At 47.2% G+C, this 11,512-nt stretch overlaps 1 protein-coding gene across 2 annotated transcripts in view; it reads left to right on the top strand.

The window, feature by feature from the left end:
- LOC309675869 (gamma-aminobutyric acid receptor subunit beta-4) overlaps positions 1–11,512 on the top strand; it is a gene marked incomplete at both ends in the record, with an annotated part of 74,148 nt that overhangs the window by 27,570 nt on the left and 35,066 nt on the right. The window lies entirely within an intron of this gene.

The raw sequence follows: 11,512 nt of genomic DNA, 5'->3' as shown, positions 1-11,512 counted from the left end.
TGTCTGGTACTAAAGAAGTACTTTTTTTTCTTCTGCTTTAGACACAGAATTTTGAGGGGTGATGGGAACTCTGATTTGACACAAATCTTCCTTACTATAGCATAAGGAATTTGAGGATGATTTCTCCATGCATGGTGTGATGAAAAAGAAAATCGAACACTTAACTGAACCACAAGAATTGAATTGGGTTGGTTTTTTTTCTCCACATCCCTTTCTCAGCATACTGGTTTCAGTTTGAGCCTTGCTCTTTCCACCCACTGAGTGGCCTGTTTCACTGGGACTGCCTGTCAATTGTCCCCACACCTTCAGCCCAGCTCCAAGCTGAAACAATCCTGAACTCCCTGAAACAATGCTTGCAAGGCAGGACTGGCATGTGGGACCTCAGAGGTACACGCCTACCCTGCTGGTGGTACCTGCGATGTGGTTGGACATGCTGAAAGGCCGTAGTTCACTTTCTAATGTGGGGTAAATTCTAGTAGGGTTAGTGAGTGTCTGTACCGGCACACTGAAGCATCCCTGGTGTTACTTGGGAACATGTGGAAGGAGGATCTCTGCTGGCATCTCTGGAGCTAGTGGGATCTTATCCAGAGTAGGTTGTCCTCTCTTATCCTTCTGTGCTGGTTGCAGGGCCGCCTCTCTGGGCCATTGATGCTTAGGCCTTAAAAGAGCAGGTGCAAATTGTATTTTTCGGTTGACACAAAGATGGTGGTGGCTTTACAGTGAGCCTGTGCCTGCCAAATTGAAAAACAGTTAGTGGCTTTTCATGCTTGCTGGTGGTGTTTCGGCATTTCTTTGGAGATCTGTATTGGAAAGGGAGGCATCTATTGGAGATCTGGTTTGGGGTGGCATTGATAGACTGGTGCTTTTCGTACTACTGAAAAGAAAAAAAAAAAAAAAATTACCTGCTCAGATAACAATGGTTTGGAGGGAAATTTGTTAGTTATTTTGGTCATGATTTGGGTACACATCCAGGCCTGTGCTTTCTGTCTCTTGAAAGCCCTTAGCACCCAGCAGAGTTGTGCTGATTGTGCTGATCATTGCCTGATCTCACCTTCCTCCCTCCTGCCCAGAGACTTTTTCTCCAAACTCCTCTCATTTCCAAGAGGCTGACTGGAGCAGAAGGCTGGTGGGAAACTCCTGGCAGCAGCTGTCCTGTTCCTTGGTTCCTGACCCATGCAGGAGAATCCTATGCCAGTTTAGATCTCTTGCTGTTCAAGTCAATTAAAACCTTGGTCTCCCAACGCTCCTGTCCTATTTATCTGTTTCTGGACTCTCCTGCCCTGTTTCTCTGGCCCACCAGCTATTCTGCTGTTGGGTGGTGGTGGGGGAGGAGGGGAGGTGAGACAATCTGAGTAGTCGTTTTGGTTTCCAAACTGCTTGAAAATCCTGAATGCATATGTTGATATGACCCAGGGTGAAGTACCAACCATGAACCTTCAGGTTCTCGTATGGAACAGTTTCTTTTGCAGGGTCTCTGCTGTCATCCCACCATTACCGTAGTTATCTGCACGGCATGTTACGCCTCAGTGTATTAACAGTGACCCTGGACAGCGTGTACAATCAGAAATTCAGGTACAGACCCATGTCCCCATTGCATTGGGTAGCTGTGCTTGAGGTTAAGCTCAACTTAGAAGAGCCAGATGGCTTAACCTAGTTCCGTCTGTCTTGCCTGTCAGGGCAGAGCTCAACTTTGAGTCATCTCCTCCCCCGGTCTCAACTTGGACCTGAATTTTCCTGTGTGCTGAACCAGCTGTCACCCTCCTTACTAGAGCCAGCACGAACAATCTGGGGTCTGGGCCTGGAGCTTAAGACCCCAGCTCGCACAAATGTAACTGGGAGCGATGAGGGGTTTGTTTCTCAGCTTACCTGTAGCAACTGCCCCGGTCTTCCTCTGCAGACCTGAGAAGGTAGCTGAGCACTGCCGAGGCCGGTTCAGGATGAACCTCCTGCTGGAGAAGTGTCCGTGAGATAGAAAGGCTGATCAAGTGCTTTGTCACGCACCCGTTGTGAGCAGCTGTGGCCAGGCATGCTGTGTCCTAGGCCAGTAGCCATTCTCTCAGCAACGCTTTCCAACCCTTGCCCTGTGAATGCAATGCTCCCCCCTCTCCAGTGACCACCCGCTTCCCTCTGCCACGGGGTGGCTGAGGCAAAGGTGTGTGCTCGGGGCTGTGGAGAAACAGCGACAGTAATATCTCTGTGGGGTGCATGGGAGAGCAGGTTTCCTGGCATGGACCTTCATCCACATGCTGCTCTGGATTTGGCAGAATTTAGGCAGCACTGTTGATGGACATTGAGCACTTTGATGGTTGTGGCGTGGCTCTCATCAGGCTGGGCACCAGGCACTGTCCATGCCACGCTCCTGTTGATGCTGTGAAGGCATGTCACTTCTGGGCTTTTGGGTATTGCTCCTGGCTCTCTGTTCAACTTGACAAGCATAATCTCCTGCCCATCTTTCTTACATATTTTGGGGTGGGAGGGTGAGGGAGGAAACGGGGGGGGGGGGCAAAGTGACTATATGTGAGAACCTACTCAAAATCAAGATCTATAAGAAACATGGAGAGGCAGCTTCAAAAAGGGTTTAAAAATCAGAATCATCTAAAAGAACAAACATTTAGGGAGCAGAAGAGTTCTCATGTGATGTAAATTTCCAGGCTGAAGGGATTTTATGTGCATCATTCTTCTGAGTGACAGATGCCCCGGGGAAAGGGCTGCGTCTTACCCCTGCTCTGGACATGGATAACAAGAAAAACAAGTAATTTTTTGGCATCGTGTGTGATTGGGAAAAGGACTGTGCAATGAATAAATTAAAAGCATACAAGTGAAGCTGCATTGTCATGGCAACCAAATAGCTTCTATTGTTCCACAAGGAGTGTTATTACTTACTGCCCCTTGTAGGATAATTAATTAATCCTCAGACATCCTTTTGGGAACAATGGCCCTGGTGCTGGGGCTGGGCAGGCTGAGGAGAGCCCCCAGCTTTCCTACGCCTTTTCCTGGGACTCTTAGTGTCTGCTGGCCGCCTGCTGGTGGGGAACAAGTGCTGTCAGTGACTACCCATTGCATGATTCAAAAAGGTGTTTTCCACAGGAGTCCAGCTGGATGCAGTGCTGTGGAGGAATACAGTTCCACCCATGATCCGGGTGTTCACCTCTGACACTGATTGCTTTCAATCCTATGGGAACTGTATTGCCAAAAAGATGTGGTGACATTTCAGTCCTGGGGGGTACAGGGCTCTCCGCAAAGGCAACACAGTTATGCCTTTATGCTGGGAGTTCCCAGACACTCTGATATACAGAATGCTTTGCAGCTGCCTGTACGTGCTATGTGTTTCCTGGTGCCTTGCTATACAAAGTAGGTGTACCTCCATCTCCTTGAGGGCCAGGCCCAGATACTGTGCCATTTTACAGCTCAGAAGATGGAGTCACGTCAGAGTGCAGGATGTCCTACAATGCTGGCTTTGTAATGATCTCCCAATGATGAGGGACCAAAACCAAAGTCCGCATTTTTTAAAAAATGGCACCTTGTTGTTCATTGCAGCTGCTGCCTGTGTGTGGTCAAGCCTACTTGCTAGAGTAATGCTTCATTACTGTGTGCTCCTCTTAGCCCTGCTAAGCAACGCTGAGCTGCAGCCTCTGTTCTTGTCAGTGATTAGAAGGATTATTTGCTGAGCCAAGATCAGTGACATCAATTGAAATGCATGGGAAAGGATGCCAGGGGCCAGGCCAAATAGGTATTGGGGAGGGCACATTTGACTGGCAGACCCTCTGGGAAGTGCTGATCCATGAAGATGAAAGGCCTAGCTGGAGTCTTTTCATATCCTGTACAAATTTGCAAGTTGGGGATTTAAAGGCAGGCTGAAAGGAGGAATGTCTTCATAATGGTGTTACGTAGCTGCAAAGAATGGAAGGACGGTATCTCCTAGTTCTCCTTAAAGGAAATGGGCTGGATAAGCTATCTGGTAAATGCCATTTTGCTACAAGTGGTTGAATCTCGGTAAGCATAGAACAACATGCAGGTATTGATAGGTGCTTGTTGGTGTGTAGTGGTACTTGGGCAGTGCTGTGTTCAGACCTCTTTGCACGGTACCCAAGTTGCTGGGCAGCCTAGCGGTACTGCTGGCTCAGGAGAATGAGGAGCGCTGGCAGCCTGGAGCTCAAGTCCCTCTGCAGCTGAAGCAGCATGCACATGGCTGTCCTTGGGGAACATGGCCTGAATGCTGCCCAAGGTCACCCTGAGCTTAACGGTCTGACCTGCTTTGGTGGATCCAATTCTGATGGTATCTAGTACCAATGGCTTCAGAAGAAGCTGGAAGTCTTCCTCCGTTCCTGCGTGTCGTTTCAACAGACAGCTGAGGACTGGCCTGTTCAGGGTATATTGTACTTGCTGCATGGTGGGACTAGAGGCTAATACTTCCAACTGTAGCCTCCTCTCTCTCTAGGTAATCTCTGGGGACATATTTTTCTAGTATCAGACAGTTCAGACTCCCTTCAAGCATTAATGAACTATTTCAACAAAGAAAACAACCAGGAGGTTTGTATGCATTTGAAATAAGAGATGGTTACCCTTCATAACGCTTCAATTTTCCTGCCCTATGATCTGTGCAGTCCTAAACCTGCTCCCTCCTGTGTATCTGCACACCGTAGACAGCTCTGAGCATCCAGCCGTTAGAGTTGTGATTTCTTTGTGGCTCCTATAATTTATTCATCCCAAGATGCTCTCCTACATCTGCAATAACATTGTTTCGGTTTGTTATAGCACTAGCTTTAAAGTTTTATAAACCTGGTGACAAGTTGAAAAGTTACAAGAGGATTGCTGTAGAGGGCTAGTGTAAGAAACAAGGCTTCCAAACAGAAATGTTTGCAGGAATATACATGTTAAAGGAACGATGCCTATGGGATTGGCAACACCTTTTGCTGGGGGACAGTCTTCAGTGCAGATAGGTTCGGGGTTGGTGCAGGATGCTTGGCAAAGGTGACCTTAATGCTTTGCTTCATTACCTCCTGCTCCCAGCTCCTGTAGCACCTGTTGCCATGCTGCTGTCTTGCTGGAGTGACTGGTCTCACACTGGCGTACTGCACTGGGTCTCTTGGGGGTTAGGGAAGGAACCATCACGTCTGCTATCTCCCGACTTCCCGAAGCTTGCATGAAAAACAGCCTGTCTTGTTTAGCAAAGAAGTTTTCCCTGTTTGTGAGATGTAAAGCATGTCCCAAGTCATTGACGAGCTACAAGAGCTTTAAACTTGCTTTTAACACAAAAGAAAGTGGTGTTCTTGACCAGGACAGTTCATCCTACAACCGGTTATGCTGTCATCAGTGGGGCATCACTCTTCTCACTATGTCAAGTCTTCCATCTATTAGGCATGCTTGAAATAGCCTTTGTAGTGGAATCTGTCCTGATCAGGCTTTGCAGTTCTCTTTTCACTGGAATATGAATACGCACTGACTAGTTGAATCTCATTTTCGGTGTAACACATTCACAGTAATAGACACGCCTGACTGCTGTCTGCTGGGTGCAGTTGAGGGATGAGGGCAGTGTGGAGAGCCTTTCTGTGGTACACAGCCCAGCAGCCTCTTAGGCTGTACGTTCTGGTCACAGCTGTTGACCTTTGGGCCATTTCAGGAAAGGGGAAGGGAAAGGCAGGAAAATGTATAACCATATGGGATCGCTGACCTGGATGCATGATGTCCCATCCATTCTCAAACTGTTCTGACAGTCAAATTGCGTGTGCAAAACCCTGGTTTCCTTGGGGCTGATGCAGCAGTAGCCTTTGGAGACCCTCAGCAGGCCCTCTGTACGCCTGCAATACTGGACAGGAACAACTTTGCTGCAATATGCCCCTCAAAAGGCTTTTCCCTTGGTATAGATATCTTGGGCTTTAAAAAAGTGATTTTTAAGCGTTTTCTACTATTATACTGTACCTTATACTACCATATACTGTCTTCAAATATATCAGCATTTTTCTTATTCTTAACTGGAAGTGTTCCGTTTTGCTGCCGTCTCTTTTCAACAGAGAAATGATACACAGATATTCCCCAGTCAGTCTATTTTGCGTCCCTGGACGTCCAAGTGTTTTTAAAAAAGCAAAGGTTAACGCATTTAAATCCTACAGTCAGAGGTTTCTGGAGCTATATGTCATGAGATACAAGTACGCCATGGCACTCCAGTGCTGTAAATGTTTCCCTGTAGCCTAGGGTATCTCCAGCCCTGTGACACTGTGGTATCTAAACTGAGTGTGTGTGCACACTGCATCTTGGTATTTAAGGCTGCTGAATACTGAAGACTGCAAAAATACAGTAAAACTAAGAGGCAGCTTTGGTGCTGAGCTAATGATGGTGTGTAATGGTATTGCAGGGGCTGTAGTCCTGTCGGATTGCTGTAGGCTCCTGGGATGGTAGTGTTGCAGTTAGCAGGGGATGCTGTGGGGCCTTGGTGCTGGAGAAGGGCCAGATCCTACCAGTGTGGCATGGTAAGAATGGGACAGCTCTGACTTAGGGTGACATATCCCCCGGCTCAGCTCTGGCACGGACAGGTAGGGGTTGTGTGCTTTTTTTACATGCTAGGGGCTACGGTGTGCTGTGATTTAAACTAAGGTGATTTAAACACGCAGCTGAGATGGAAGGTTTCTTCAGAGCTGGTGAGTCTCTGCGCCTTCCTCTGCTGATGATTGCTTCAGTACAGCTTAGGTCATGCAGCTATTGTCACTTTGAGTCCCGGTGTGGGGGGCTTTGGAGCACTGGATGGCTGTTTGCTTGGGAAATCAAACAGTGGCAGTTCTGTACATGTGAAACAGCATTTTCTTGAAGGGGAGAGTTCCCAGGGGGTGGAAAGGGGCAGTCCTGCACAGTGGCTGTGTGCAGTGTCCTGTGCACGCTGCCATCAGTTACGTCTAGTCACCTTGGTGGCCTTCTCGCGTCTCTGCTTCTCCAGCAAGAGGAAGTAGCTCTTGCATAAACACACAACCACTTGGCTAGCTGAAGGAAAGCAACAGCATCCTGATGCTTTTTGCCTTCTGCTAGGAGGATGTTTGGAGAAATAAAAGATGGTTTTAGCAGGGTAGCAAACAACCTCTAAACCACTCTAGGCATAGCAGCTTTGAGCTGGTCCCTTTTGCAAGCAGGAGATACAACTGCCTGCTCTGTGGCTGTTCTAGGTAGATGGTAGGAGTAGAAATAAACCGAACTGCTAGAAACATCTTTGCAACTAAGTGGATGTCGGGGACCCATCTTACCTGACATTGCTAAATTTGAGGTTACTTTGTCTATCCTTGCAGTGGTGACATCCTGTGACTGCTGAGGCTCAGGGAGACTTTCACCAGCACTGATACAGTCTAAAAAGTCAAGAATCGGATGCAGATGTCTGCTCACACCACATCATGTTTTTCTTTAACAGAAATCCCACTGATTGGGATGAAAGATGTCCTGGACTAAAGTAGTGCATGAGGACAAGTAAAGCATCAGGCCTCAGGGGTGCTCTGCAGTGTGATAGTATGGGGGAGTGGATGCTCAAGTTTAAACAAGCAGTGGTCCCCTTTCTGCCCAAAAGACAGGGATGGTCACTCCACAAGAGTTTGCACAAAATATTTAAGAATAAAGCAAACTTGTGAAGGGGTCTGAAGCACTCCCCATTCATTGGTTCTGGAATGGGTTGCAAAGAGATTGTCCTGACTTAAAAACTAGAAAATAGGTCAGTGTGACTCATATGTCAATATTTACCGCATTTATGGCAACTTGTAGAAGGGAAAAATCTTATCTGTCTTGCATAATATTTCACAGATTATCCCATTCCCGTGACAAAATTCACCCTATGCCCTTGGTTGTGGTGTTGCTTGACTGCAGAGACAGCCCAGTAAATTCACTACATCTTAGAGTCAAGTTGCTAAGTAACAACCCAAAGATCCCGCACAGACTCTTCAAATGCTGTGGCCAGCTGAAAGCCAGGACCTGCACAGAGCACCAGCACTCTCCTCAGAGATGGAGGTCTCAAGGACTTGGTGCGTATGTAGCAAAGAGCAGCCTGGTAAAGCCCCAGTCCTGCCAGGTCCCCGCCACCATACTGCCCTGAGGTGTCCTCATGTGAGAGGGGACAGCTTTATTGCTTCCCCTGTAAAGGCGTTTCCTATGCTTGTACTGAAGGGCACTGTTCTTTTGAACATTAATGACGTCCTTGAATGAAATATTTTTGTTGGCCGATTTGCGTGCTTTTGCCATGTGTATAGATCAGGAGAGGGTGAACTGTGGAAACCTTGCTGAAACAAACTTTCAGTTGAAGAAAGACTGCGAACTGCTGGACTAGAGAATGACTCTCTGTCCGTGAGGCTTTGTGTTCTACCATGCTGGTTTCTTCTCAGGGATCTTGCAGCATTTACATGATGTCTTAATGGGAGAGTTTGCAGAAAGCTCTTTGTCTGCATAACTGGAAATTCTTGGTTATGGAAAAGCTGTTGGGTAGACAAGCTGATTCCTAGCTGAGACCTTGTGTTTTGCAGCACAAATAAAATGTGGTGGTAATGCTTGTTGCAAATGATCCTCCCTGTGCATCTTTTCATGATGCTGTTATCCCTAAGGAGCTGCTCTGCAAGTCCTCCAGTACCACAAGTTCAAATCTCAGGAGCGCTGAGTCAACCCCGCTCCAGTACTGAGAAACAGAGTTCACATGTTTTGCTCACTAGGCAATTTCCCAAATGAGAACATTTCTCTTCTCTCACTGAAGAGGCCAAGTTCACTCTGCGTTTCGTAGGTGACTCCACCCCACGGCAGGAGAGAAGTCTTGTTGGAGAGGATGAGAGTCCACAGCTATATAGCTTGCAGCATGCTTTCAGCCGAACAGTGCTATGTATTGCAGTGCTCCATCTGTTCCTGTATCAGCCGAGATATCTTTAGATCTGAACATGTCAGTGTTGTGTGGTGGTATGAACCACTTCAGCTTGCACCCCAGCATTCCTGTAGTAGTTAGAATTGCTACTGCAGAAAACTTTGCCCAGGATAAAAATGTCTTTTTTTTTTTTTTTTCTTAAGTTTTTATTCAGGTTTTTAGACGGGCAGAACTCCCACAGCCTTTATATATTTTTTCATATATATTAAAAAGCTGTCTGTATTTGAGAGCAATGTTCCAAACTGCCACCTGTTTCAATAGCGATGCTGCAGCATGGGAGAGGATTACTGCAGAATGCTAAAGTATCTTCCCACAAGTGAAAGCTTCATCTGGTTTGATTGAAAACCAAATTAGATCTTGAGAATCTGACCTTCTGACATCCTGTCATATATATGTTTAAAGCATCTAGCAATAGAGAGTGTATGCGCACGAGAGTGCCAGCACCTCAATTTAGAACCTAGATTCAAATACAAGTGCGTGCGTGTCGTGTTGCTATTTGAATATGTAAATAAATGGGGCTATATATAGCTCTATATGTTATGTACATGTTAAGTGAAGGTGGCAGATACGACAGCTGAATAGCTTTGCTGTTTCTGAATGCTGGTAGAGGCTCCCTACATCTCTTGCGCTTGCTCCTACCCCTCTCAGCCTTTCTGCTATCGCGTTTTTCAGGCCTCTGGAGAAGATCATGTGTGGGGACAGGAGTTGTTAATATTCTGAGTCTGTGCTGAGTTGCTAGGCTACAGAGAAAAATGAACATTCAAGGAAAAGGGATGGTAAGAGGAAGAGGATCTGCTGAACTGCTCGGAGATCCAGAAAGGTCCTCTAGTCCAACAAAAGGGATCATTTTGGGGAAGGAGAGTGTGCATGCATGTAGGATGAAATGTGGGCGGTCCCCGCTGCTCTGGTGCAAGCGAAGTCTTGGGCCAGTTTTAGCCAGAAAAATGGTGGAGGAGGGAGTAAAAGGCACGATCCAGTGGCCCTTTCCACATCACTGCTTGCAAGGTGTGCCCAGCTGGCCTCCTGCTACCTGTGCCAGGGCACAGTGGGCCACCAGACTGGAGTATGCACTCTTAAACATCCTTTGCCTCCTCTTTGCGGGGTTGCTGAGCTCCCAATGGAGGTTCTAGTGAAGAGGGAAGCAACCCCAAACTGTCGTCATCGCTTACAGGTTGGACCTAGTCTCCCTCTTCCACTGCAGCGACCTGCTGCCACAGTATCTCCTTTACCTTCAGGGTGACTGCAGGGGAAGGCAGCCTGCGGCTTGTATCTCCCTGTCCATCCCCTGTGCTGCATTCCTAGGTCACGGATACACAAAATAGTGACCCTTTTATCCATCAAGAGTCTGTAGCTAAGGTTCAAGGGGACTTGAGGTTTTACAATACGCAAACTCCGGTCTGACTCTAGTTCCTGAACGTGAACCCTCTTCCTTTTTAGCCATTCAACCCATAAATGAGTGTCAGGTATTCAGCTGTACAGGCTGTGAGCCATCAGACCTACCAGGTGCCTTGTGTTCCACTCTTCTGGAAAGATGGCTTTGCCCTGTGCTCCTGTTCCTGTCTGCAAGATTTCTGTTCTCTCTCAATATTACTGGCTGTATCAGAACCCTCAGAAAAATTAAACAGTGCCTTTGGGTATTTTTATTATCTGGATACTTTATTTACCGAGCTCGTACCGGCTCCCTGCCAATAACTTTCAGCCAGCTCTGCAAATAGAGCTCCTTGGCTCCAGGACTGTTGGTCCTGGTACTGCAGAGAGCACTCACTCAGCATGGACGGAGACTGCAGCTTGTTCTCCGCCATCCAGTTGGCCGTGAAGTCAAAGTCTGCTTGCTTGTGGACCTCCACAGCCTGCTGAAATCTCCTTTTTCTTTGCACGTCCTGTAACAAGCTTGACTTGTTCAGCAGAATCGGGAGTGTTTCATACAGCTGCATTTTGAACGCTATTGTCAGTTAACTACACTGCACCCGTCCATCAGGTTTATGATCCTGCAGCCAAGACTTGGATTGCTAAAGTGGAAGAATGATAGTGTGGGCCATATTGTGTGCACTGCTGCTGCTGTCAGCCTGGACTGGTTCCCTTGGCTTTACCCTGGCAGAACCAAGGGCAGACTAACCCACGGATGGAGGCAGAGGTAGACTAAATCCACAATGATACACTGCCTGGTCAGTACCCTTGACAGTAGAAATTGTTTCCTAAAACAGAGCAGTTGATACTCCTGTACTTTTTGGTTGTCCCAGCATGACTATACAGCGCTCGGTTCCCACCGCAGTTGAGGCGGTTGGTTGCTAGCCCTTTTCTCTAAGTAGGCCTTGTTTCTCAAACCACAGGGCTGCCGTCCTCTACCCTTAGGAGATCACCCTTGACCTGGCTGAACCCTATTGCCAGAAATGCGTTCTGCTTTTCTGCATTTCACCATATTCTCTGCTTACTCTCAGTTATCCTTCCTACATGATCAAACTTCACTTTCTACAGCAAATAAGCACCATTCTAACCTTTTGGTCAAGCCAATCTGTGCCAGCCTAGTTGAGGTGATTGTTCTGCCCGGGACGTGTTAGTCGTTTTACATCATTTAAAGGATTTGTTTGCTTCTGGCTACCTCCTGGGAAATGACATCTTTGTGGCAGTTTTTGGAACTTG

The sequence above is a fragment of the Vanellus vanellus genome (genome assembly GCF_965231255.1).
Source record: "Vanellus vanellus genome assembly, chromosome: 10".
Classification (NCBI taxonomy): Eukaryota; Metazoa; Chordata; class Aves; order Charadriiformes; family Charadriidae; genus Vanellus; species Vanellus vanellus.
Note: the sequence above shows the minus strand (reverse complement) of the source record. Positions and strands in the feature narration are given on the sequence as shown.